Source organism: Cynocephalus volans, chromosome 1 (assembly GCF_027409185.1).
Source record: "Cynocephalus volans isolate mCynVol1 chromosome 1, mCynVol1.pri, whole genome shotgun sequence".
Taxonomy (NCBI): Eukaryota; Metazoa; Chordata; class Mammalia; order Dermoptera; family Cynocephalidae; genus Cynocephalus; species Cynocephalus volans.
Genome location: NC_084460.1, coordinates 255,802,582 through 255,828,832, shown reverse-complemented (window position 1 = coordinate 255,828,832; position 26,251 = coordinate 255,802,582). Strand labels below are relative to the sequence as shown.

The following is a 26,251-nucleotide window of genomic DNA, read 5'->3' as shown; positions in this document are numbered from 1 at the left end:
TCCTGTGGAACAAATATCTAGTAATTTGTGTACCAGTCAAATCTCTCTGAGATTTGAAAGATGATTGCTGTGGTTTCTGCTGTGAAGGAGGTGGGTCTGCCCAACTTTTCCTGCTGTGTGCTCCATGATGCTTGGGTTACCATGACTTTTCAGTCTGCATATGCCATAAGTGGTATTTATGACCCTGCTGAATGTGAGTTCATTTCCACTGTGATGAACTCTAAGGAACTATCCAATCATTTTAGGAAAGTGTTGTCATGTTAGTTATTGTCTTCAGCTTGGCTATCTTGGCTGTCTCCTACAGACTTTTTGTTATGCTGTAAGCACTGGTCTAATATGGTAAGGAATCTGACCTGTATTTTTGTGAGGCTAATTGTTTTCTCACATCAGAGGCAATGCAGGCTTGTAGAACTCATCTAAAGAATGGAAGAGAAGATAGCCAGGATTAGTAATGGACTAAATTCCACATTGGTCATTATTTAGCTGACCATCATTGAACTTTCTTCACTATTTAATCCTAAGCAAGAGATTGCATAAATATGTCATGTCATCATGATTCAGCATTTTCAGTGAGTGTGGACCTTACAATATCGAATGTAAGTGGCCACGATGACAATGATGGGTAGAAGAAAATCAAGGTATGTATATTTAACTAAAAATGTTTATATGTTGAAAATGTTAGAACTGTCAGGAATTCACAAGATTTGTTTATTGTTTGTATGCTGTTGTTTTCTAATCCCCAGCATGCTAGTACTCAAATTGGTACTGTAGAGCTAGCAATTGACATGTGAAAAAACATCTAGGGCTATGTGTTTGCTCATTACTTCATTTATTTTAATTACTAAATCTCTTACACCCAGGAAATCAGCACAGTATGTTACTGAATAAGTAAATATGTATAACTTTAGCACAGCATTAATATTTTCTTGTACTAAGAATATTTATTGAGAAGAAGTTGACTCTTTTGGGCTCTCATAAATATTGTGGGTTTTTTGTAAGTTGAACAAAATATGTAGCATTTAAGCACTGCAAATTCCTAGGCTGAAATCTAAGGCAAAGTTCAAATCCCTTCATCTATTTTTCTTGGCAGACTCTGTGTGTTTCTATTCAACCACAATGCTGATCCTGCCGAAGGACTCTCACATAAGTGCTTCTTTATTAAAATCTTTATTTAAACCTGATTTAAACTGTTGGAAGTGTTTTTCTGGGAGGAAAATTAAGAGACCATAGCATCATAACATACTTGAAACATTTTCCAGAATCACCATTCAATATTAATTAATCCAGAAAAACCATGATAACATAGTGACTAAGATAGTCTACTTAATTATATCTTCTAGATAAACTTCTAAGTACTACAGTTATTTGAGCTTAAGCCTGCATTATTGAAATCTTTGTAAAGTAAAACTTTCCCCTTTTCTATATGGGGGAGGGGGTAGTTTACAGTGAATACAGTTGAATCTTTGTGGCTGGACTCCTGAAATCAGTCCTAAGTAGCTCTTCTGCACTGGAGACTTCCTCAGCTGACGCATATCCCTAGACGACCCTTTTTGCCTACCTCAGGCTGGTTTTCGTACTCCAGGTGCACTAAGCCACACTTTGTAGAAAGAAAAACTATCATGCTGTGTTTTTTTTTTTTTTTTTTTTTTTTTTTTTTTTTTAACCTTTCCCAGTGTTTATTTTGGCAACTTCTACAGCCAGGGAAGGAAAGCCCTGGATGCTTCTGAGGTTGGCTCAAGAGCAGCTGCCACAAACCTTCTTCCCTCCCTTTCATCTGGGGCACTTGTGCCAAAACAACTCAGGATAAAAGGCATTTTCAGTATGTGCTGTATTTTTCCTTTTGGTTAAGAACATGGAAATTTAGAAGAGAGAAACCGCTAATGAGACCATAAAAGCTGAAAGTGCTGAGTGTGCTCAAAGGCGGCAGGAAAAGTCCTGGGGAGCAGAAGGGACAGTGACCAGAATGACAGGGCAGAGCTGGGAGGAGTGGGGGAGAGGTTAGAGTTCCAGTGCAGAAGCTGAGTTCTTCCACTCCGCCGAAGTTGAGGAAGAGGAGGAGAAATGGTGCAGGGAAAGAACATTTAGAGAGTAAGGGAATGATTCGAAAGTTTTACCTGATGCTCTGTGCCTTCCTTGAAAAGACTTTCTGTGAGGAGACAGTTATGAGAAGTGAAGACGATGGCTGAGGAGAGAGCAAGGAACAGCTCACACTGAAAGGCTGAGTGTGGCTGGGGAAGGAGGGTTAAAAGACAAAGAGGAGAGATACTCATGGTATGGCAGCGGTTAGCAGGACACTATGACTTCGTAGTAATGAGTCATAAGCAGCAGTGATTCATATTCCATCTCTAAGAAAAATAACAGAAAATTACCAATCCAGAACATGTACAGAAGTAAATATTTAGACTGAAAAAAGAAATCATCTAGCTCTGGCTATTTGACAAAAACATATGACTATGGGGACCCATTGCCAGGGCTCCTCTTCGGGCTTCGGAAAACACTGTTTGCAAGAAAGGAGGTTAAAACTTAAAGCTTCATTAGCTTTGTGGTAAATCCACCTCTGGTTATAGGGATATAAATGCCACTAGAGTGAAGGTCTGGCTGGCACAGCATTAACATTTCAGACAGCATCTCAAAGGGGCTTTTGTGGAAGAAGGTGGTGAATGCCTTTACAATGCTGGCTTCAAAATGTTCAGAAGGTGCTCAAAACACCTCTAACTTCAGATGTTTTACAAAACCTGGATAAGAATGTGCATATGAAAGTGCTTTAAAATCTCATAAAGTTCTCCCCAGGTATTTGTATTTTTTTCTTATATTCTGCAAACCCATTATATCTCAATTAATAATTAAATTTAGCCCCGCTTCAATAAACCTACTTATTTTTACCTTGTATAAAAACTTAGGATTTTGTCTTATAATTGCTATGTAACATTACCTTTCGGCTTTCCTAAAACATTCTTCTTTTATTTATATATCCCATATTTGAGAAAACAATATGATTTTAGTCACCAATTAAAAATGACTCACCCTCATCCTTCATTCAAAGTAAAGTTCTAATATTTGCTTTCATCATCTTTTGTTAACTCCTTCATTTTCTTATAGAGTTTTCATCTTTGTACTTTTTCTAGACCGATCCTTGTGTTTCTTAATGTACTTGACCAGAACTAGAGCCAATGCTGCATAGAAGAAAGTGTCATAGGTTTATAAATCATTCCAGTGTTTATGTGTGTGTGTGTTTCCAATTCCCTTGTTATATATATGCTTATCATTTGGTTGTTTGTTGGCAATAATGAGCAACGTTTTTGTTTTTTTTTTTCCAGTTTGATATCTCTTTTAGGTTTTCTTTAATAGCAGTTGGTTGGAATTATAGGAGAAATTTGGTAAGGATAATCCAGGGTGCAAAGGAAGTTTGAAATAGTGGGCAAAGGCATACAAAACACTAGAGAGAGTGGATGAATGAAGCAGACAGAAGGAGATAGAAAGTAATGGGTCTACAATCTGAACACGGCCATTTGAGAGACCAGAAAGCAAATAAGGTCACAGAAGAGGGAGCATTGGTTAATTGACAAGATAAGAGGGTTATGGTCCTAGAAAAAGCAGGAAGTTGGCACCAGGTTGATATAATGGAAGTAGAGCTGTGCCTTGTAATAAGGCCCAAGGTCTTTTCATTTGATGAATGGCCAGTGTGGGATGGAGTAGGAGGTCACTATGACCAACTAGATAGAACTTGTGCAGTAGGGATCTGAGGAGTGGTTCTCAGCCCTCCCTGCACACCATAATCACCTGGAGAATTTTAAAACCTATCAATGCCCAGGTCCCATAGGCTAATTAAGTCAGAATCTGGAGGTAGGCCGAGGCATTGTAGGATTGAGAAATCACCAGGTAATTCCTATATGCAGTCAGAATTGAAAACTGTGGGTTTGAATAGTTATTCGCACCTAGAGAAGTTTTCATACTCCTGCTGGTCCATCTGGCCTCACCGCTTATCGATTAAATCAGAATACTTGGGGGCAAGATCTAGGCAAAAACAGTTTTAAAAATTCCCTAGGTATTTACAGTGTGCAACCAAGTTTAGGAACCATTCAGTTAGAGGGATTGTGTCCTGTGATCAGTAGATGTATCATGAATGGAAAATTATGTTGTGTGATAGCCTTTGTGTATTAGAATAAGACCTTTAGTCTGGAAGTTTAAGGCACAGAAAGGAATCCAGATGCTGCTGTTTTTCTTGGTTCTGATTTCTTAGTATACTTTTCTAATTTAACAAAATTAGAATAACAGAATGTTGAAAACTGAAGTAGACCTTAGAGAAGAAGTAACTCAGCTTCTTCCTTTTACATATGAGAAATAAGATGCCCAGAAAGGATAGTTGAATTTTTCCTGATCACTTGGGTGGGTAATATCAGCCTAGGGTCCTCTGATAGATCTTTTTCAATTTTCTTTCTACTCCACAGTGCTGGCTTCATTAAAACTCCAAGTTCTGAAATTACAAACACTAGAAGGGATATGACAATTTATAAAATCTACAAAGAACATGGGTAGGGTCAATGTGAACTTGTCAACAGAAACTCTAGAACAGTAAAAGTAAACTACCCTTGAAGAATGAAAATGTTTATTTTAAAAACAAGTAAATGAAACCATTTTAAAAGAAAAATGTAATCCCAAACATGATATTTAAGTTAGTGACCACGAAAATCCTTCAAGCCAAAGAGAGACCATTCTGTAACTACTCTGTTTCTTTAGAAGGGTTAGAATTTTAGGGGGTCTTTAGACCTGGGAAAATATTTGGGTTTCCTAAGGTCACATGCTAAACTGTAAAAGGAAATTTTGCAATCAGTATCTAGACTTTCAGTCATGTGTCTCTCATGCGTTTTCATATTCCCCGAGTTGGCTAGTCCAATTCCTGAGCTAACCCAACATACAAAAAATCAGAACAAAAGTAAGTCTCTTTGGGAGATAAAGTTAACTGCATATGATTATATTCTGTTTCCTTGTGTATTCACGGACTTTAGGTTCCAGTATGTGATCTTTGAAAAAAATGTAGTGGGCACATTCCACTGACTCTGAGAGACATCCTTTGGGAGGCAGTTTGCTAGCTGCTAACAGCAATGCAGTTTCCAGCTATTTCCTGGCTCATATCTGTCAGTGGCTATGGTTAAAACACTGGAACATGCTAATAAAGCCTAAAAGTGACTTGAAGGAGGGAAAGTGAATAGATTAGACCGTAGAATTGGTATTCAGAAAGGTCTGCATAGGCTGAAATGAGTTGGCAAAATCGAAACAGATGCAATTCAGTGGGGAGAGAAGAACACACGTCCACATACTTGGACACAGTACATAACACAGAGGAAAAGCACTTGAAGAACTGTTATTGGAGGAGAGTTTCTAAGACTAAGGTCCAGAGACCATTCATAGGCCTTAGGGGGTCTGCAGTGCTCCAGAAATTGTAAAACCTTTTGCGCATCTAGATTTTTTTTCTGAAGATAGGGTCCATCATTTTTATCAAATGCTCAAAATGAGAAAAGCCAAATCACCAAGATTTTTAAATGGACCCTGAAGTAGAATATGGACAGGAGATACATGTATATGGAAAAGTCCCAAGCTAAGTTCCTTTATTCGACAAATATTTATTGAATGCCAATCACTATTTCAGGTGGTTAAAGCAAAATTCCTTCCTTCATGGACTTAAAAGTTATAACTAGAGAAATAAAAGGAAGCTACAGACAGATTTAACCTCAGTGTGAAGAAGTTGTCCAAAGATGGAATGAGCTACCATGGCAGGTTTCAAATTTCCAGATCACTTGGCACAAGAATATCATGCAGGATATTTAAGCAACAGATGGGTGGTTGAAATGTGTTTTTATGTTTTTATAAAACAAACAACTCTGTGCATGGAGAGAACACTTACAGACAGTTAATGTGAATGCTGGTGGAATTAGGAAGTCTTTGAGCACTGAGGCCCTGAACCAAGAGGCCATAAATGATGACAGGAATTGTGGATAATGGGATGCCTCTTTTAGGTGGATCCTGGTTGCAGATTGTTAGACCAAGAAGGCACCCTAGTGGCTTTCTTTTGCCTTTGAGACTAAAGGACTTACTCTACAACTAGGTCATTTATGGTATGTAATAGACAAAATACCCACAAACTGTTACAGTTGGGAGGTTGGTAGAGAAATAAAGGGTGAGAGTATAGTGGTTGAGACCATGGACTACAAAGTTAGGCTGACTGAATTTCACTCCTGCCTGCATATTTACAGAGCCTTGTGTGGCCTTGGAGAGGTTACGTAGCCACTCTGTGCTTCCTTTCCTCACATGTAAAAGGAGGGTGACAGTAATACCTACATTATAGGCTGGAAAATCAAATAAACATAAAAAGTCACACAAAGAATTAAAAACTATGCTCAAAAATGTTAACTGTTTAATTGTTACTTCTAGTTATTGGCTGAAGATAATTGAATTCTATTACAAACTGTCCTTATTTGCTATATGAAATAGGGAAAATTCCTTACCTCTGTGGTTTCATGCTTCTTACCTACAAAATGGTGAATACATTTACAGTAGATAGATAATATCCCATTTAATACTGCCCTTAACAACTAAAAGAGTCGAAGTACTCTGAAAGGTATTACTTAGGAAGAAGAGTTCAACAATAATTTTATAAGTGTAGGTTTAGTATTAGCACATGAATTCATCATTTGGGAAGAAGAGTTCAACAATAATTTTATAAGTGTAGGTTTAGTATTAGCACATGAATTCGTCATTTGGGAGCAATGCTTTAGTTCAGTCTGTTGCTTTGCCTCCAACAAATTTGTGACCCCTTTTCCCCTGGGTAACGGAGCTGCTAAGGATTACTCAAAGCCCATCTCTTCTGAGCAGTTAGAAGCCCTGAAAAGGGGTTAATCTCCCAGAGAGAGGCATTCCTTCCATTTGGGAAATTAACCACGAATTGGGGTTCTGTTCCCACATTTATTCTCCAGACCAGGAAATTACAGGAAGAGAACATAGGTGGGGTTTTTGCTAAGTACAGTTTAACAAGTTTAACAATAGAAGCTGGTAACATTCAGTAAGACAAGCAAGGTGACCTTCCATAATACAATTTTTAAGAAGTTAAGTTGATTCATCAATAAAAGCTTGATTTTAGCAAGCATTTTCTTCTTACAGCAATTTCCCAGTATTTTTACATATCAATCAGTAACCTGTCTGTCCTTTGAGCCAGCAACCTTGCTGTGCTACAATTCTTTATCTTACAACAGAGACTATAGCCTGGGGAAAATTTCCTGTCCTTTGCAAGGTTAATATTTGAAACTGCAAGACTTTAGAAAACCAGGCCCAGTGAAGTACATTTGCTTTATGCATACTCCACACAGTCTTCAGCTGAAGTGTGCTATCATCATCAAGCTCTGTTGGAACCTCACCTATGTTTGGAGTCTGCTGTCTCTAGAACTCCCCCAAAACTTAAATTCAGAACGTCTGGGAGGGTTTTTTTTTTTTTTTAAATCCTTGTATCTGTAGACTTCAAGGGCAAATAACTCCTGATTTGACCCTAGCCAGACTTAGGATACCTAGATCTAGATAGGAGCTCTGCCTCTCAAGCAATCAGAGCCTTGGACACCTCCTAACAGATGACTGACTCTCCTAGTGCCCTGCTAATTGGCTAGGGAGATTCATCATGCTTTATAGTCTATTTAAAGTTTTCTTTTTGTCTTAAAATGTATTGTATATATGTATTTAATGTCTAAGAATGCATAAATTCTTAATAACTAATGAAGCCTCATATTAAGGATAATAGGTTTTTGCTTTTAAATTTAGCTTTAAATGCTAAATTAGTGGTGTAGCCAAACACACATCAATAAAGTCTATTGGTTTGGACTCCACTATTTTAAAGTTTGTCATAATAGGCTGGACTTATGTGTACATTTGCTAAGCAAGTCATCTTCTTTAAAACATAAGATAATAGCATACCAAAACATTTAAGAGGCTTAAGAGAATTGCTCTCAAGCACCTTGAAGTACTTTATAAACAGGTACTGAAATGCTAATTATACATTACTCTTATCTATTCATCACATCTTTTGAGGAATCAGAGATTTAAGAAGTTTACAAGGCCCACCCTCAAAACTGGGTTATTGGCATTCTCTGAAAAAAGTTTTCTCAGGTACATATCTTCTAGCCAGGCTTCTGGGTTTTTGGTTTTGTTTTTATTTTCCTAAACTGCCATGTCCCGCTTGGCTGTCATTTTAATTTATACTCATGCAAAGTATTTGAGAGCTAGTCCATGCTGATTTGCAGATGTCAGATTTTCCTCAGATAGTTCAACTTCTTTTGTAGTATCTGGGAAATCTGCCTTCTGTTTGTTACATTGTGTTAAAAGTAAAATAATCAGGAAGGAGATAGTCCGCGATTAGGTTTTCTTTCATTACCAGAAAACATCTCAGGGACAGCCCTCCCAAGTCACTGCAACCTAAAGCTCTACAAGAACTGACTTACATCCTGAAGTCCACCGCGTCCTGCTCAGACCACGTGCATTGTTCACCCTGCTCTGTATGACTTCTCTCCTTAGAAGAGCTCCACAGTTTAAAATTTTGCTCTTTGAACTTTCTTTTTAGAACTATTAAGAGACAATTTCTCATTTTGTATTCAAAAACAGAGGACGTGTGACTTCAGTGTAACTTCTAGATATAAATTTTCCTTTCATTGTGGGAGCAATTTGAATTTAGGGTTTAAACCCAATCTTCAAATAATTATGAAGTCAGGGTGAAGGAGCCCCTACATTGATGAGCCCCTACATTTTCACCCAGCTACATTGACTCTCTAATGGACCCGCAATTGTCATCCAGAAATGCACTCTGCCCCGGAGGGGCATACATTTGGGTAAAAAATCTAGTCAGGAAAATAGATCATGCATGGAGCAAGATGATTTTATAAGAGGACTATAAAGTACCTGCTGGTGGGGGCCAGAGCACAGGACTACTTTATGGGGAGGGAAGGCTTGAGCTGAGTCTTGGAGGGAAAGACCTTGATCCCTCATGCATGGAGTTGGGGTCTGTGAGGGAGGAGAGGGACTTTCCAGTGCAAAGGCAGAGTGCATTTTTGAGCTATCACATCTAGCACAGTGCCCAGGAGATATGACAATATAAGTCTGCAGCATGAATAAGTTTGTAGCATGTCTGAGAGAACTATAAGCATCCGGCCGTTCTGTAAAAGATTAACAGAATTAATGCAGATTCTAGAAATCGCAAATTTAGAGAGGTCATTGTTATGCAAGTACTTTGAAGTAGAGAGAAGGGAAAGTTAAGGTTATTTAAATTACAATAAATTCCATTAAAGAATTACATATGTCAATAAATAATTAATAAATAAATATTACTACAAATATTAATAAAAGTAAATAACTTAACAGATAGAATTAATGCAAAATGTAAATAGTAAAATTGTCTTGTTTTTTTACAGCAGATGTGTTTACTTACTTTTAAGTAGGCAGAATTTCTCACACTAGGCTTTAAAAATGCTGCCTGGTGGAGAGTTGTTTTTTTTAAAAAAAATTTAACTCAGCTATGTGGCGGAAACCATTATGGCTTTTGAAAGTTGTTCCTTCTGAAACACAACTTCTGATCTGAAAAAAAAGAAAGCATTATAGACTGATCCTGGTGAAATAAATTTTTATTTTCAGGAATTTCATAGGAATACAATGAATTTATACTTTAAAAGATAAAAGTCAAAGAAACATAGAATTATAATAAAACATGAACTAAGTAATTATGACCAAGACTGGTTAGGATTAGCTTGACTTAATAAAATATTTAATTAGAAATGCAATTTTATTACTTTCAGATGGAGATAAGCCTGGATCTAGCTTAGTATGCATTCTAGTAGAAGTCCTGCTTTGAGAAATATACAAGGATTATCAGCAACACTAGTTAGACAATTTGGAATTGATTCTGCCTCACCACTTATTTATTTTTAATTTTTAATTTTTTTATGCAAATCTTTTTTATTGGTTATAAATATTCATGAGATAAAAAGCTGTCACCACTTATGCCCAAGATGTGATGGCCAGATCCATACTGGCAGCATTCCCATTACCACAAATTGCGATTATACTCCCTGTCCCCCACCCAATTATCCCCGACCTCCCTCCCCATCTCTCTGTCCCCCACTCCACTTTGTATCCCTAGGTGTGTTCTCTCCCTCTGCAAGTCCAACACACCACTGTGGTCTTTCTTTTCTTCTGTCTTACTTCACCATTGAAATGTTCCATAAGCATATGTTCTCTCCAAACTTTAATTCAGTTTATATATTCAAGTAAAAATTACTCTTGAAATTGTGTTTACTCTATTAGTTTGCTTTTTCAAAGATATGCAAAAGGTAAATTTAAAATTAGCCCATAAATCAATCTTTTGGTTAAAGAAAAGATTGAATTAATGAGAAATTGGTAATTTTAAAAGTCAAATGTGTGTGGGATGGTATTTGAAAAAATAATTTTCCACTTCACTCATAAATGCAAGTTGATTTAAAATGATTTTTAATCCATATGTATAGCTTGACATGAGTGCTAGAAAATTTTCAAAATTGCAAGTTCTGATTAGCAACCCAGTCAAACCACAAAGCGCTTCCACGTTGTCAGCATTTCTGCAGCAGGATTCTTTGCTTTGCAGCTGTCATAAATGATTGCTCAGACTTGTGACTGGCTTACTAACCTGGCACATTGACCTAAGACAACATGAAATAAAAATGAAATATTCTCCAATCATGTGATGTTGGATTGGAAAACAACACATATGCATTTTTCAACTGTGATTATTTTAAACGGCACAACTTGGGTAGGGTTTGAGAAAAATTGGTGAGGAGAAGGAAAGTGAAGGATGTCCACCCTGTGAGAAGAACTCACAGACAGAGGGTGGGAGAGGGTATAGAGAAAGCTAGGGGTTTACCTTGTCTTGCAACTTAAGCACTGTGTCAGGTTTCACTGTTTTACTGTGTCCTCAATGTAGCTGTTCATTAGCAGAACCTCCCACTCTGGCCAGCCCAGCTTCCCATCTTCAACAATCTCCTACTAGAAAGAGCGTTTGATATTAAGAGCTCCTGGTGGTGGGCGGGGAACTCACCCACCCTGAGTTCTGTTAGGAAAATTGAGGAATTTAGGGTGATTCCCATTCTCTGTCTGGGCACTTCATACTTCCAGGTAGTCCTTTGTTTTTAGTTTCCTTTCTTTTTCGCCACTGAGATGGTCCCAGATATTTTCAATTTTCCTTTAAGTCTTTATCCTACCCGTCTTCTCTTTCTACGTGTATGACTTTAACTCTCAAGTCTTGGGTGAAATAAAGCCCATTTATTTCCCTTTCATATACTTCCAGCATTTATGACTTCGCCCACCACTGCCTCCTCCCATCCTGCCTCCCTGAGGGCATCCTTCCCCTCCCCATTTAGGATCTGGTTCAATGGTTATCTGTGGCTTCTCATTCTACACTTTGTCTCCTCCCTTTCAAAAATAAGCCAAAAAAAAAAAAAAAAAAAAAAAGACTAGATTCTGCCTCCACCTCAAATTACTGCTTTATCTTCTTCCTTTTGACACCAAAATTCATGTAAGATTTGTCTATACATGCTCTCTTAACTTCCTGATCTTTTTTGTAAATTTTCTATTTCCAAAACTCCTAAGAAAATGCCCTCATTAGGATTCCTAGCAACATTGTAATTGACAAATAAATCCAGAACCTCATTTTCAGTTCTCACCTTCCTTGACCTCTTTGTAACAACACAGTTGAGCATTTTTTTTTTCTTGATTTCATTGGTGTACCTTTTCTTAATTCTCTTCCTACCTTTTTTACTGCTCCTTTTCACTTTCTTTTACACATTCTCATTCATCATCTTGATCCTTAAATGTTCACCCAGGACTTACTTGGCATCCTTAATACTTATTCAGCGCTCTCTCCCTGAGTTTGTTATTTCACGCATTCCCATGGCATCGTCAATTATCAATGTGCCATCAACTACCAATACCAAATCTGTTTCTCCCACATTGACCTCTCCTTTGAGCTTTTAACATTTATGTATTAGTGACAGCAGCTTTAACATTCATATGACCATGGACAATTTATATGTTTTCAAAAGTTTTAGTTTTTTAACTGTGAAATGTTGCTGTAAGATTAAACAATCTAACACTTCTTGTCCTGTTCCAGGAATAATAAAGTCCAATGAATATTGTTTTTATTGCTGATAAATGTTTCGTGGAACAGTGAAGGCAGAAGTTAGCTTTAGTGATCATGGTGGGGGTTGTTGTGGGGGAAGCTGGAAAGGAAGATTGCCAAAGAGGGGAAGCACCACATTTTGCTTAAAGGTGAACTAATACTTTGGAATAAGTACAGAGTGTGACTGTGCCAGTGACAAACATGAAGATTAACAAAGATGAGAAAGCAGAACTAGCCCCAAACTGAGATTTAAAATGCTGAGTATTGTTTCATTTAAAAGTCAGCATACCCCAAATAAGAAGACATTGTCTTGCATTTTCTGTTGGTGAATTAGTGTTTTCCTTAAATTTGTGCATTTAGAAGCATTAATCAAGTAACAAATTGCATATTATCTATAATCTAAATAATACAGATTAAATTATGTCAAAGATATACTTTTCTTTGTGATTTGTTACATTAAATCTCAAGTACTGTAATCAAGTATTGTAAAAGTTCATTTATTTATTCATTTAACAAATCCTTTTTGCATATTACTCTGTTGCCAGTCACTGCTGAATGGTAGTATGGATTGTTATGACACAGATGCTTGCCTCAAGAAGCTTAAAAAGACAATTCTGTAACTAGATAATACACATGATAGACATGTGCTACAGTTAAGAAAGGAGATCATTTTGCTTGGAGCAGTAAGCAGAATATCCCATGCCTGGGGCTTACCCTCCTTGGTCAAGTTGTTCTAATAACGCAGTAATGCTAATGAGGTACCTGTCTCATAGGTAGTCTGTGGCTCAACTGAAGACTGGAATCTGCCATGTTTTCTTCCTCCTCACCACTAACACTTCTTTCTATATCTTGTCCCCATGGGGCTTTCTACATCTTGTTCCCATCTTCTCTCCCTCCCCTCATTGCACTATACTGGCTCTTGAGTTAGACATGTTCCAGGATCTTAGAACTGAACTGAGAATTTTAGAATCTGTGGTTTAAAAGTTCTGATCTAAGGTCTCAGGACAATCTTTGAAGATTTGAAGATAGTTGTCAGGTTACAGCAATAGCTATGCTAATTGTCTGGCTGGGGCTATTATTGTAAACTAGAGCCAAAATGTTTTGTTATTTTAATTATAACCCTTTGTACAGGCTGGGTCCCCAGACCCCTCACACACCAGGCTGGGTCCCCAGACCCCTCACACACAGGTCCATGCTAGGCAACTGGGAAAGATCCCAGGAACTGTTGGCAGACCACACGAGCTCAGTCCTCAGTAACAGCAGCAGCAGCTTACAGGTCCAGCAGCTTACAGGTGGTGGCGGTGGCCTCTCGGAGGGTCCTGGGGGCACTGGCAGCAGCAGCAGCTGCTGTAACAGCCTCCAGCAGCAGTAGCGGTCTCCACATGACCCCCCTACCCTGTGGCATCCCAGGGGTGGGGGATGCCCTGGATCAGAGCCACTCATCCTTTAAACTTAAGTCCATAACCCAGGACACCTGGGTGCACATGCACGATCACACCAGACAATAACCAAGGAACACTTGGGTGCACGGGCATATTTACACCAAATGCTCAGCAAGATTCTGAATATCTGAGGGGCCTGACAATTTTCCTATATTTTCCCAACAATATTGTTTAATATATTTGCTCGAGCAGTTGCATGCCCAATAAAACTATTTGAAAGGTATTCTGGATTTTTGAAGTTAGAGTTTTAAATTATTATTATTTCTTTTATTATTAAAAGGTTTAAGGATGAAATGGTACATCTTCAAAAATTTGGTTAACTTAATCTATTAATTAGATATGAACTCAAGACTTGTAGAAATGTAGAAAAAAATTAGTGTTCTGTCTCAACAGGTATTGAATCTTCTGCAGAAGTTAAAACCTATTATCATACAAAAATCTGATAAAAAGAACTAGCTCTCCCTGTATTTTGGTCAGGATTTACTGCCGTTTCTTGTTCCCAGGAACCAACATCCTCTCGCGAAGGAAGAGCCAATGTTTCCTTCATTTCCGAGAGAACTGATTACTGTGACTGTTTCTATTTTGGTGAGATATATAAATACATTTCAGTGGGAGAAAAAAAAAACAGAGCATAACATGGTTGGTGACTCAGCACAAATGGGAATGGCTTTGGCCGGAGAAAAACAATTCAAGTCTTCTCATTTAGTGCCCTTTCTACTGACTCTCAACTGTTTATGAAAATCCCCTCAATCTCAAGCTTATTGCAGAATCATAGCAAAAGTGACTGATAGGAGAACATTTCCTGGGAATGAGGTCATAATTCCATATTCCATCAGACATTGCCTTCCAGGTAACATTTATTGGCCAACTTTGAGGCTTCTGGACTATAAACTGTCAAAATCAACGCTTTGATACATGGAGAACAGAGTATGGAATGGCTTTTCAAGCGTCTTTCAGTTGAAGCCTACAGGCTTAGTCTGTAAACATGTTGGTGTATTTACTGTCTGAGCTTTTTTTTTTTAAGATTATTTTACCTCAAAACCAAGACAACCCCATTTTACCTCTCACTGTCAAAACAGGAAAGCCCAGCTGTAAGACTGAGATAGGGAGACAAGGTCAGGCAATGCCAGCAGGTTGAGCTGTTCATGTGCACAAAAAACACGTAAATATACCTGCAGTGTGACCGATCTGCATGACTGGAAGGAGATGCTTCATTGCGGGGGATTTACTGGAAAATGATAATTTGATTATCCATTCACTTAACAAATATGATGGACCATTTACTATGTTGACACAGCTTCCAACTTCACAAAGCTTGCGGTCTGATGGCAGAGACCACCAAGTAATCAGGAGTAACCAGGATAACATTTTGAAAATGCTGAACAGATGTTATTCAAATTCTCATTAAAACATGATACTCTGCAGTTCCCCACCATGTATATACACAGATGTACAATACGGTCCAAATGTGCACCAAGGAGGTGTTGTTAAGGGACCTAAGACCTAAGGATGAATAAGAACTGGGGCTAAATAATGCCAGGCAAAAGCAAAAACAACTGTGAAATCCTGGATGCCAGTGAGTGCATTTGAGGAACAAAAAGTTCGGTGTTGCTGGAGGGAGAAGGGAAGTAGCAAAAGATGAGGATGGAGAAGTGAGCAGAAGCCAAATTATGTAATGCTTAGTAACCCCTGTTACCATGCAAAAGATGTATATGAGGAATTGAAAGAGGGTGGGAACCATCTAGGCAAAATATTTAAAATCAGCATTATAACTGGTATCCTATTTGAACATTAGAGTTCAGTTAATTAATCCAACTTGGGAAACTATGAGATAGCTAAGAGTGTCCCTGTGATCTAATTAGGATGAGTGCCTTGTGTGAGCAAGAAAAATGATAAAGAATTTGAGTGTTTGGACAAATTGCCTTCATATCTGAATTGGACGTGGGAGTCATGGTCTCCGCACAGCATCCCTTGGGAGGACATTCTCAAATATTCTGAAGGCTCATTTGCCACAAGAGCAGGCTTAGACCCTGGCTCAGTAAAGAACAGGAGAAAGTCTGTCAGGCAGCTCTGAGTATCTCCCTCCCTGCACTTTCTAGGGGCAGCCTCCCTAATGACATGGGAATTAGCATTCATAAGAGGCTTTGAATATGGTCTTTGAAAGAGCTGTAGAGCCCCATAATAGGGTAGAAGGGAGACTGGGACAGGCCTATGTGGTACAACACAGGTAGTTACTATTTAACTATAGGAATCAGAGGTATCCAGAGGGCTTAGTCTGCAGTACATGTCTAAGAAAGAGTGCTAAGGATCACAATCAGAAAAACCAAATCAGTCATGGGTCCAAAAGTCAAGCAGGAATCCAGCAATAAGATGAAGAGGAGCATAAAGCTCATGAGTGAAAGGGTTTAGGTCTGGAATTTTTGCCATGAGCAAACTAACGATGCCTGGGTTCTTCTTTATTGGGCCATGCTTGAACAAACAGGTCAGCTTCAGCTAGGACACAGGGTCATGGTGGACATGAACAAAAGCGAGGGACATTTGACAACATGGTGACTTTTGACTAGGACTACACCTACAAGAGCCCTCGTCAAGGAAAGCCATGGAAAATCAGAGAAGTTACCACAATCTGCCACTTGGAACTGTTGGCATTGGGAACTACTATCAAGAGAAACCAGTGAAAACCATAGCTGAGAGCCTCAAGGTGAAAATGGGCCCCGGAAGGATAAATAGAGGATCAGGCTGGAAGACCACATGGCTCAGTGGTTTCTATCCACCTTACTCTGAAATTCCAGTAGAAGTCATTTTTGATATAAGTGGAGGGAACAGAGATGGAGAGGAATTGGGAGACAGATTCTTGGTGGGGGTTTAGACTAACTAGCACAGAATTATAACTTGTCTTTGGACTCCTGGTAGAGGGTCAGAGGAAGGACGGCTACATAAAACCAAGAAATGTGCGATGTCCTTTATCATGGCATTTTGGTTTGCAAACTGGCAGATCAGAAATGAGGTTCCTTCAGTGGTGGCCTGACTGACTTTAGCATTCCTAGTCATGTTTTTATTGATACACTTCTTTTTTTGTTTTGTTTTATTTTTTGTCAGCTGGCTGGTAAGGGTTAACACATTTCTTTTTAGTGATCATAAGTTTTTCTTTTTTTGTGATTTTGCTTACTGCCAAACAGAAAATATATTTATACAAAAGCCATTTCTTTTATTTAGGGCCAGAAACTGTTTGGGGGATTTCTAACAGGGTATTTTCTTTTTCTTTTTTTTCTTTTTTTAAAGGTCTACAACATGAGTTATGCTTGGTGATTTAAATTCAGATCCAAGCAATAAATTTTTCTTTAATCAAGAGAAATATATGAAGTTGTTAAAATAGGGAACTAAACATCCTTGAGTCTTAAGTGAATAGAAACACAGACATATTAAGTAATCCTGCACATGTTTTTATGCTAGGTCTATTTTAAAGTGAATAGAAACACAGACACATTAAGTAATCTTGCACATGCCTTCTTGCTTGGTCTATTTCATTCAAGCATATTGTTTATCTTTTTGCAAAGAAGAGTTAAAATGCTTAAAGTGGAATTATGAAAAGATTTCTTTATTTGATTGTTATAATTAAAATGAAGTTATGTTGGCTACAATCTTAGACAAAATTTTAAAAAATTTTGCCTTTAAGACAAATTACAATAATGTAAATAGGATAAGGGAAAAAAGAAAATAGCTGTAGCTAAGCTAAAAGGTAAATGAGAACAAAACTTAGATCTGAGTTTCTCAGTAGTTAGAGCAAAACCAAATTCTGTTGGGTTATATATTTCTCATTATCTAATCTAAGGAATTATATCTTTGTATCCAAAGGGGCATTTTGTTTTCCCCAATATTCTAAGAGAAAGAGAAAATTATCACAAAAATCATTACCTATTAGACATTAAATGATACGGTAGAGAACACATTTTATTCATAATTTAAGGAAATACAGAAAGATTTCATGTGTCTGTTTCTTATAACAACCCTCTCTAAAACGGAAGGTAAACGTTAAGTCAAATTAACAAGTGAAAGTGTGTCTGTGTAAATTAGTAATGGGATGTTTTTTATGTGATCTTATTCCTACAATGATAAACAGTTGAGAAGCTGAGAAAATATACTCCCTGTCATGATTCACATGTCTCCGATAAGCCTGTGAGAAGAGGAACAGAGAAGAAAATTCACAACTAAGCCCGCTTCTGAAATCGCAGGATTCTGTGTTGCAGGTTGACAGGAGTTCCTCACATAGATACTGTTTGTGTAGAAAGCAAAGTCAGAGTTTTGTTAGGCAAGTTAAAGAACTTTTTTCAAACTCCTGCCCAGATGGAAGTTCCTACTTACATTTTCATAGAAGTGGGTTGCCAAAAAGACAGGTTTGGGAAAAATTAATGATGGTGGTTTTTATATGGTACATTGGCTACTGGCATATTATTCAGAGAGAATATAAAGTATTCATTGACTATCAGAATAAAAAACTGCTCAAGCTATCATTTTCCAGCTCATGTGGTAGGATAGCCTGTTGACACAGCTGTTTTAACCGATGTGTGGCAAAATATTTCCTCATTAATGAGAATTCCTCACCACCCTTTTGCTTAGAAGAGTACCTAGGCAAAACATGGTAATGACTATGGCAAAATTTGCTTTGCATTCTTTTGTACTTGAAATTTTTTATTAGATAGTTATAGATTCAGATGCAGTTTAAGAGTTAATACAGAGAGATCCCATTTATACTTTTCTCAGTTCTCTTCAATGGTAGCATTCTGTAGAACTATAGTGTAATACCATGAACAGGACATTGACATTCATACAACTAATTAATCCTCATCTTACCCAGATGTTCCCAGTTTTACTTGTACTCATTTGTATGTCTGTGTGTGTGTTTAGTTTTATGCAATTTTATCACATGCAGGTGTCTTGTATCTACCAGCACAGTCAAGCTACTGCCCAATTCCGTCACCACCAGAATCCGCCTGATGCCTTTTTATAATCACACCCCCTTCGTGCCCCATCTACACCTCTCACCTCCATCTCTAATCCCCTGGCAACCACTAATCTGCCCTTCACTTCCAAAATTTTGTCGTTTCAAAAATGTTATATTAATGGAATCATATAGTATATAATCTTTGGGGTTGGCTTTTTTATGTAGCCTAATCCTCTGAAGATCCATCCAAATTGTTTTAAGTATCAATAGTTTGTTTCTTTTTATTGCTGAGTAGTGTTCCGTGACATGGATGTACCAAAGTTTGTTTAACCGTTCATGTGTTGAAGGACATCTTGGCTGTTTCAAGCTTTTTACTACGACAAAATAAAGCCGCCATGTACAGATTTTGCTGTGAACATAAGTTTTAATTTCTCTGGGATAAATGACCAAGAGCACAATTACTGAGATGAATAAGAATTTCACGTTTAGTTGTATAAGAAACAGCCAAACTGTTTTCCAGTAAAAAAGTCCGTTTTTACTTCCCACAAGCAAGGTATGCGATCTAGTTTTTGCACGTCCTCACTAGCCTTTGGTGTTGTCACTTTTTATTTTAGTCATTCTGATAGGTAAGTAGTGTTATTTCATTGTGATTTTAATTTGCATTTCTCTGAGGGCTAGTGATGTTCAATAACATTTCATGTGCCTATTTGCATCCATATGTACACCCCAGTGAAATGTCTGTTCATGTCTATTGTCCTGCTTTGTATTTTAAAATGTACAATTGTGGATGTTTTTCAAATTGGAAAATATACTGATACAATGTACTAGTTATTTGTCATGTTTCATTTCAAAGAGAGAGACTAACACATTTCCCACAGACATTAACTCTTATATTTATACTCTAGATTCACTTGAGAGCTCAGCAGCCAAGGATCAGGAAAATGGCTTCTCGAACACTCTTAATTTTAAAAAAAATTTCATCAAGTATTTGGGAACTTAGGGACTCTAGTTGTTTCTGTTAACTAGCCAATAAATTAGATCAATAATGGAAATAAATTTACATTTTTTTATATATCTGAGTTGCAGAATATTCTACGTTCCCTATCAACAGGTAGGTTCAGCTAGAAGAAAACTTCCAAGAAGAGGCAGCAGGATCTCCTAGAAGATGTTAAACCTATGTTGGGAAACCAGGCGCAGTAGGACCTGCAAGACAAGCACCAATTGCCAACCCTTGACATGTGCTTTATTATCAGGAGTGGCAGTAGAGAACTGACAGAATGGCAAGAGGGGCTGGAATCTTATCTTGGTCAGCCACAGCATAGACCAGCTTGACACCGATGGTTGAAGGCTTAGCACAAGTCTCTCCCTACAGTGAAAGACTGAGTAATGATGACTGGGATAAAGAGTAGTGGTGCCCTCGGGGCTCATACCCAATATAGAGGGGGAGGTCTTTCTATTCTTGTCATGTAAGCATTTATTGCGATAAACTTCCCTCTTAGTACTGCTTTTGCAGTATCCCACAAGTTTCAGTATGATGTGTCTTTATTTTCATTAGTTCCAAGAAATTTTTTGATTTTCTGTTTAATTTCTTCTTTGACCCATAGGTTCTTGAGGAGTATGTTGTTTAGTTTCCATGAATTTTTCTAGTTTCCAGAGTTTTGCTTATTATTGATTTCTAGGTTTAATTCATTGTGGTCTGAAAAGATACTTGAAACAATTTCAATTTTAAAAAATGTTGTTGAGACTTGATTTGTGACCTCACATGTGGTCTATCCTGAAGAATGTTTCATGTGCTGAAGAGAAGAAAGTATATTCCGTAGCTGTTGGATGAAATGTTCTGTAGATGTCTAAAATATAGTTTAAATCCTGTGTTTCTCTGTTGATTTGTTGCCTAGATGATTCATCCAATGTTGAGAGAAGGGTGTCGAGGTCCACCACTGTTATTGGGGTCTATCTCTCTTTTTAGGTCTGGTAGTGTTTGCCTTATATATCCAGGTACTCTGCTGTTGGGTCCATATAGATTTTTGATTGTTATATGTTCTTGCTGGATAGATCCCTTTATCATTACAAAATGGCTTTCTTTGCCTCTTTTTATAGCTTTTGTTTTAAAGTCTATTTTATCCTATATAAGAACAGCTACACCTGCTTGTTTCTGGTTTCCATTTGTGTGGTATATCTTTTCCCATCCCTTGTCTATTAGTCTGTGTGAGTCTCTACAGGTGAGGCGAGTTTCTTGTAGGCAACGTATAGTTGGGTCTAGCTTTTTAATCCAAGCAACCAGTCTGTCTTTTGAGTGGGGAGTTTAATCCATTTACACTTAGGGTTGTTATTGAGAGGTACTATATTACTCCTGGCATTTTATTGATTTTCATTTGGTTGTTTTAAGTATCTTTTGTTCCTTTCTTTCCCTTTTATTGTTCGTCTTCAGTATTCATTGGTCTTTGGAGATGGTAAGATACAGTTTCTTTCTCTTTCTCGTTTGCATATCTCTTCTACAGTGGGTTTTCAAAGTACTAAAAGAAAAACATCTAGCCAAGAATACTATAACCAGCAAGGCTATCCCTCAGAAGTGAGGGAGAAATAGTGTATTGGCCAGACAAACAAAACTGAGGGAGTTCACCACCACATGACCAACCCTACAAAAAATCCTCAGGGGAGTCCTGCATCTGGAATCCAAAAAATGATAATCACCACCATGACTACATGAGAAAGCACAACCAAATTTTTTAAACAAGTTGGTCCCATTTCCTCACTCCCTCTCAGCCTTTGACTTGGCTTTTGCCCCATCTCTCCTTCAGCATAGTTCTTGCTAATGACTTCCGTGTCACTAAATGCAATGAGCATTTTTTCATCCTTTATCTTATTCAAACTCAGTAGCATTTTTTTTTTGTGACTCCATACCCTCCTAACAACCCTCTAATTTTCCTTCCTCCTCTTTTCAGACTTGTCTTCCTCTACTGAGACCTTTAACGTTGGAGCCCCTCAAGATTAATTCCTAAATATTTTCTCATAATTTACATCCATAGATATGGGATGTCACCCATCCCTCTTTTGAAGCTATCAATTTCTCTTTGGAATCAAATTTACCATACTAATCAAACTTAGAGTTATTCACTCTTGCTCCCCTACCCCCAATTCACTCTCCACAGTATTATTTAAATAAAGTAATCTTGCCATTCTTCTCTGCTTAAACCTTGTAATGAAGACCATTGCTCTTAGGTAAGACTGGATCCTGCTTTCCTCTCCTACTGCTGCCAGGCTTGGTATGCTGCCATCCATACATCACCTTTCAGCTCCTTTTGTCTCAAGACCTTTGCTAAGACAGTTCCCCCTGCCTGGAATGTTTCTGCCACCCACCCCCCTGTGCACCCCTGTCTAGTTATTGCCTAATCATTCCTCATGTTTTAGCCCAAATGCTACTTCCTCAGGAAAGCTGCCTGATACCATCTCTCATGTGCTTCAGAGCCCCCTCAACTCTGCCTTTAAAGGCTTTTTACTGTTTTTATGTGTCTGGGTGATTATCTGATTAATATATGTCTCTTGTACTAGATGCTAAGCTCCAGAAGAGGAGGTGCCTTGGTTGGCTATTTGTTTTCTCTGTATCTCCAGAACCCAGTACAGAGAATGGTTTAATTTCTTTAAACCAACTCTGTAGTCAGAATTGTTCAAGAGCCTAAACATTTTTCCTCACCCCCAGGTCTTCATGGAATAAGTCTTCCACAGCCAGAGGGCCCAGGGATCCTGGAGCAGCTGCACCAACTTTGGAAGTGGGCATGGACTGTGATGGTTGCATACTGAATTGTGCCAAATTTAATTTCTGGTGTTCTTTTATCCTCATTATTTAAATTATTCCTAAAAGCTCTGCTCAGCCAGAAAGGTGTCCCAGATTTTATTATTTAAATGTTTTAAAGTAATATTTGTAGAGAATTTTATAATTTTTAAAGTATATATGTTTCCATTAGGTCATTTGAATCCCCAAGTACCCTCTGAAGTAATCTATGTTTCTTAATTGACGGGTGTGGAAAATGAGACTGAGAGGGATTAGGTGACCAGCCCAAGGTCTCTTAGCCTAATAACAGACTGAGCAGAGACATGACCCCAGGTTTTGCAACACAAAGTTCTATCTACAATACTTGCCGATGGCTTCTCTTCACTTGGTCAAGTCTGAATTTGGACTTTTATGGTTAACAGTGCTCCAAGAATGATATTTTTTGATCAATGCTACTTATATAGCATATATCAGCATTATGTGCATTTCTCCTAATTTCGGGGATGCCTCCATTTGTATCAATCTCTATTACCGTAGAGGAAAGACATTTGATCTATATAGTTACCTTTGTAAAATGGTCATGTATCTTTCTTTCTTTCTTTCTTCTTTAAATTGATAACATTCTGAGGAATTGTTAACCAGGTTTTAAAAAACAATAGGGTAAATCTTCAAACCTATGGAAAGATGGTTAGTATCTATTATTTCTATCATTACTTTTTCATTTTACCATCAAGTCATATATATATTATTTTAGGTCATAATCCAACATATAAACCAATTATTAGATCGAGAATCTTTTATAACAGCCGGTTAGTCATCCTAAAGTGGATAAAACTTTACATTTTCCAGTGTAAAGAAACAACATATGTTAATAACTGAGGTTTGTAGTTACAACTTGGTCCTTTACCACTAGTCATTTAGTTGCACAAAAATCATTTTGTTTGGTTGTCCATTCAGAAGTCAGGGTTTGTCAGTCCCGAACAGCAGATTAGTTGCTGCTGAGAAATTAAAAAAAATAATGGCAGTATGGAAAATTCATCTCTTTGATTTGGGCCTATTTAGACTTTTATAAATAACATCTTCCCCTAAAGGCAAGCTTAATGGTGACAGTTAAAGTCTAATTCTTGGCTATATAAAATATTTATTTGAGGGTCATCTCTAAACTTAGGTCATGGTTTTAGTGCTGATAATGTTAATGTGATTAACATATTCTCTGCCCGGTCTCAGTAAAGAAAGGAAGAGGTTACAAGGAGCTTGTTCAACATACAAACTCTGGTAAGTGCAGAGGATTATGCAGACATCATTGATTGTAAGATGCACCACTAATTTTGAAAATAGCTTCTTTCCTTTTTCCTGCATGGCACACATGGATAGCCAAGGAAGTGGTGGCCTGAGGGTTCTGACAGTCCCAGGCCCCACCAGGGTCTCCCTGGGAGTAGGGGGAATTAAAAAAAAAAAAAGAAACAAACAAACAAAAACAATGCGCTCCCCCAACTCATTGGAAAAGAACATGGAACTATTTTAAATACATACAGCACATTAATTTAAAGACATTCTGATTTCAAAAACCTTAAACTGGGAAAAAGTGCATTTTAGGATTGAGGAAGCTATTCTGATAGCTAATTCTGTATGGCCAATTATTTTCTCGTTTATTTTAGTCAAACTGAATCATGGGAGGAAGGCACATCAAAGAGATTTTGTTTACCAAATAGTTCAGGGAACTTCAGGCCTGTGAGCTTCAAAACTGCATGCCCGACATCTCATGATAGTGTGCAGCTAAACAGATTTTAAAAGATAAAGTTTTTAAATGATGGTGGCTAGATGTTATTTTTTAAAAAATCTCCAAACATTTTATGTTCTCTCTTAAATATTAATGAAGAACCAAGTAAAAACTTTTGTATTTTGTATATGATTTTTTTGAACAATAATACTCTTCTTAAACATCCACATTAAATAATGTGATTTCAGACAGATGGCTTTAAAATAGAATCATAGAATGTAAAATACAGATCAATTAATTAATTTGTATTGAAATGACATCTATAAAATCTATAACAGTTATAATCAGAGAAAAATTTACCATAACAAATTATATGGGTTTGATTTGCTATGCTGAAAAAAGTCATCTCCTGTTTTATAATCTGACTATAAAGGCGTGTGTTGTTATAACACTAACTTATTAAACTCATTCCGGGGACTGATTCCCTCAGATGTTGGTGGATAATCTAGTATAGATTGTATGACTGGCATTGCCTCATACAAAAGTTTAAATGCTTTGAAACTATTGTGATGAAATTTCTCTATTCTCAATGTGTGATGAAGTGTTGTATTACTAAAAAAAAAAAGTCGATAGTCTAAAATTTAGAAAGTTTTTGTAAATAGCTGAAGTTGGGTAAAAAACTATAAGAAAATAAGTGTGGTATTTCCGTTGCTTTGTCTTGCTTATGTCACTTAACATAAGTTTCTCCAGACTCATCCATGTTGCTGCAAATGGCAGAATTTCATTCTTTTTTATGGCTGAGTAATATTCCATGGTGTATATATACCACATTTTCTTTATCCAGTCATCTGATGATGGACGATTAGGTTGGTTCCATATTTTGCTTATTGTAAACAGAGCTGCAATGAACATGAGAGTGCAGGTATCCCTTCAACATGATGATTTCTATTCCTTTGGATATATACCCGGTAGTGAGATTGCTGGATCTTATGGTAGCTCTACTTGTAGCATGTTCTCACTCATAACTGGCTGCAAGGAAGGGAGGGAGGGAGGGAGGGGGGAGCAGGGGAGGGAAGGAGGGAAAAGGGAAGGAATGAAGGAAAGAAAGACAAGGCCACAACAATACATTGAACTTTCAGAAGGAGAGAACAAACCTAAGGATGCCAGAGATGGGAGGGAGGGAGGGGGTTTGGGAAGTGATAGGTCGGGTAAAGGGCATAAAGAAATGTCACAATTTGAAAGAATGAATATGCTAATAATAAATAAAAAATTTTTAAAAATGATTTTACAAGGATTAAAAAAAGGAAAATAGGTGTGGTAATTTTAATTCAGAATCACTCTAGAAAAATCATTAGTTTCTGCTTTCTGTAAGTTCTTTCTAAATTTCCTCTTGCCTAAAATTATCTTACCCAATAGCCAGTGGTTTAGAGAAATCATGCCCTTTAATGAGACTTCTAAAAATATATTTCATTGTTTAAATGCAAGAAACTGTAAAGAGAGTTTACATTGTGAGAGGTCTATATTTTAAAAAACCACGCACCACCTGTGGTATGTGTGTACCAAATAGCCAAAATATCAAGTTAGATCTCTTTTGATTACTGTTGAATTACTAGAAAGTCAAACTGGTTCAAACAAATGTTTTATTGTTTTTGTAATTTTCTCGTTAATTAAAAAATGGTCAAACATTAGACAAATATCTCAAACTCGGTCAAGAATAGTTGAACTAATTTTTTTTTCTTAACAACTAACTCTACAATGGATACATCTTGTCATTGTAAGATCCATTTTTAGATCCCCAGGAATAGATTCTTACTATGACTGAAATCACGTGATTGGATTAGAAAGTTCCCGTTACTTCTCCAGGGGACATGGAGATAGAGTGCAGCTTTACATGGGATTCTTGGCAGGAAGAATGTAATTGATTCTGTTTGATGTTAGTCTGAGGTCTTCCTGGCAGAAGGATGTACAGAAGCGTGAAGTAATACTTAAGAGTGTAATACGTTTTGTCTCAGAATAAGCCTGTGGGATTTAAGCCTGGGCATTCTTAAATGCTTCTATGAGGAAAAAACCTACCTTCAAAGATAGCCTCTTTTGCACCTGTTAAGTTTTTCCAGTAAAGAATGCACACATGGTACTTCTACAAGTACATATTTGTTAGCTGTATTTCATGACATAATATGTTCTGAACTCAACTAAGAAA

The 26,251-nt window shown here is 37.4% G+C and overlaps 1 long non-coding RNA gene across 1 annotated transcript in view; it reads left to right on the top strand.

The window, feature by feature from the left end:
- The first annotated feature begins 397 nt into the window (after window positions 1-397).
- Window positions 398-26,251, top strand: part of LOC134386658 (uncharacterized) — a 30,156-nt gene continuing 4,302 nt past the window's right edge. The window contains exon 1 of the long non-coding RNA XR_010024495.1: window positions 398-638. This is a non-coding gene — a long non-coding RNA (uncharacterized LOC134386658). The remainder of the gene's footprint in view (window positions 639-26,251) is intronic.